We start from the raw sequence: 3,230 nt of genomic DNA, 5'->3' as shown, positions 1-3,230 counted from the left end.
TATATATATATATATATATATATATATATATATATATATTTACACACACATATACACACAACTTAGACAGACCAAAGTTTTTCCCTGATTGAGAGAGTATCAAGTCTGAGGTTTCAAATTTTAAATTTATTCTCAATTCTATTCATAAGAATCTTTTTGTTGGTGACAAGGTCTTTTTTGAGTTCTGTCTGAATTCCATTTCAGAGATCATTGCTGGAGTATATCCAGGTTTCCATCCACCGGTTAAGAGTTTTCCTCTCAAGGCTCCTCCATGACTGTATGAAATCCTCTCTCTCTTTCCCTTTGTCAAAGGTTTTGACCCCAAAACTAACTGCATTTTAGTGTGAAAGAACTGTTTGATGATTAGTGATTTCAAAGTTGTAATCAGGATTAATAATAGGTTTTATTTATAGTACCATAGATTTCAAAAGGCTAAAGATTTTTACTATGCTCTGTACCTGCTGGCTTTGCAATTAAAGATCAGTTGAACATTTTTTTGGAAGTTGTGAAAATTTGTTTGAGGTTTTCACCTTTACGGATTTTGCAGGTCGTAAAAGGTTTGTTGCATAAGTTCAATGGGACTGGTGAGGGCGTTTTGAATGGTTGTTCTGATAAAGAGTTTTATTTAGAGAAAAAATCTCTACAATTCTTTTTTATAATTTCTGAAGTTAACTCAGTCAAATTCCAAGTGCAAGTTGTATATTAGGATGTGTCGTTTGTCTGGTTGTGATCATGAGCAGTGTTTGATGTTCAAAAGTAGCTGAGTGTGTTCCTCTTGATATCATCTTGTTGTCCTGCTTGGGACTCGCTCATCACACTCAGACCCTGTGAAAAGAAGATCTGGTTCAGGCTGCTCTCCACTGTCATCAAGGTAAGCTCAACGACAGCGGACGTGGCCATGTCATCATTAATTAAATCAAACACTTGAGTCACAGTTTTAACCTATGCCCTTCTTACTACATGTTCACACATGAAATGACAGACAAAAAAGGTTAACAGTACACGATTTAAGCAAGTAAATCTACGTTAAATAAAAATGAGAATGTCTTTGATTTCAGTTTTCCTGGCCACAACTAGAATAAAACCAGGAATATATTCAATTAACCCACCACCTCTTGACAAGCAAATCTTCTGCCTTTACCTGAACATGCTAAAGATATTCAGACCAATCACTTAGTCCTTTTATATGGATGACCTTCAAATGATTGCCATTGCCAGTTGGAGAGAGATCTCCCCAGCTGGGCTGCTTAAATAAGGCCTCCCTGGATGCTGATTGGCCCTTGGTTGATGAGGATCAATCAGGGGAGATTGACACCAGCTTTCCCTAGTACCGGTGAAGAGACAAAGGGGGAGGGGAAAGAGAAACAAACAGCCTGGCAGGCATGTAACACCATGAATATGAAAGATATTGAGACTTATTCAGATTTATTATGGGCTAAAGAAATGTTCTTCAATGGACTGAATAATTCTTTCTGGTTGGATTTTTTGTCAATTTCTATTTTTTTCTTGTTCAAATAGTCTCTAGATCTTCATAGAAAGGCAATAGGTCAACTAAGAGGTCTGGTCATGTTCTTGGAGAGGCTCTACATCTTTGGCAAAAAACACTATAATGCTGCCCTTGCTTGAGAATTTCTCAGTTGCTGGGAAACCGAAGGTGAACAAAAAACACTATGGATTTATACTTTGACCCTATTTCAAACAACTGCAAGGAATGAAAGAATTTCTTTGGTGCAGAAATGTGTGCATGATTGTGTCTTACGATACAAGATTTGAAAGTTGTGGGTGTTTAACATTGGTTTTAAATATGTCTTCACTCTTCCACCAAACTAAGTTCTTAAGCCCATCACAAACATTTTGTATGCTCTGTTGTTCAAACATTGACATCAGCTTAATGCTTTAATTTCAAGTATGGTATTTACTTGCACTTCACCCTACATTGAGTCATTCACACACTGATGGTAACAAGCTACTAGACAGTAGCCACAGCTGCCCTGGGGCAGTCTGACAGAAGCAATTAACATCCAAAGAGAAATATAAAATAACTTAGCAAATATTATCTACAAATAATTAGTACAAAAAGGCTACTGTTGAAAAGGTACAGTCCGTTTTGCTTCTCAAGAAGCAATGACCAGATGAAGTTTTTGTAGCTTTATTTTTGAACATGCACAGCTTGACCATCACAGGTCTTCATGACAGTTACCTCTCTCACTCATAGTTACTTTGTTAAATGTTCTAACACAAACTAAAACATAATGAATACATAACTAAAAGAACAATGCTAAACAAGCTGATCTAAATTGATTAACAGTGACAAAATTTCTGCCCATAATCCCTAGTGATAAACAGTCAACCACCTGAAGATCGAGGTGTCCCTTACTGCCTGTTCACTCAACACATAGTCTTTTAGGTGACGATATCAAGGACAGTGAGGCGTGGCGTCAGCAGGTGAGTTGGCATGAGAAGTGTCATCTTCACTGCCAGCAATCAGTAGCAATCAGTCAACTAATGTCATGTCATCAGTGGCAGCAAAATATGGAAAAATGAATTGTGAAAAAGTTCTGGTGGTAATCTATGCATTTTACATAAGATCCCAATAAAGTATTTTGTTTTGACTGTGTAATGAGATTTTTAAAAATTTATAAGACATATTTTGACAATGCTGTCTACTTTCCCATTGGTTGCTATAGATGCACCAGATCATCTTATTTTATAGTAACACTCAATATTGACAATCTTAACTTCTGAAGAAAATGGAGGTATAGATACATGAACAGAAACTTAGCATCTTCTCTGTTCATAGTCTTGTATGACATCTTTCTTAGGTAGTTCTGTGGATAATAACTAATATAATATAAAATAATATCTTCTGTGTCAGTTTGTTCTCAAAAAGCACAACTTAAGATTTGTACCTTTTTGGGTGCAGTTGTGGTGCAGCACCCATATATGGAGGCCAGGGCCAGCCCAAACCTCCATGGGGCCCTAAGTGAAATTTGATTTTTTTTGCTTGTGATTCTCACATGACGTCGTGGGCAGGGCCTAAAATCACAACAAAATATTTCTGATGTGTGCAAATAAAAGTCTGTTTGGCAAATAACTTTTTAAGTTCACGAGACAAAAATAAGTTATTTAATTAAAAAAAGTTTTTTAAACAAAACTTTTTGTTTTAAAAAAATAAATCATTACAATTCTATTTTACTTAACTCAGGTTAGTTTTTTTTTCATTGAATAAT

The sequence above is a fragment of the Poecilia latipinna genome, unplaced genomic scaffold, assembly GCF_001443285.1.
Source record: "Poecilia latipinna isolate Pla-1442-1.1 unplaced genomic scaffold, P_latipinna-1.0 Scaffold852, whole genome shotgun sequence".
NCBI classification, from domain to species: Eukaryota; Metazoa; Chordata; class Actinopteri; order Cyprinodontiformes; family Poeciliidae; genus Poecilia; species Poecilia latipinna.
Note: the sequence above shows the minus strand (reverse complement) of the source record.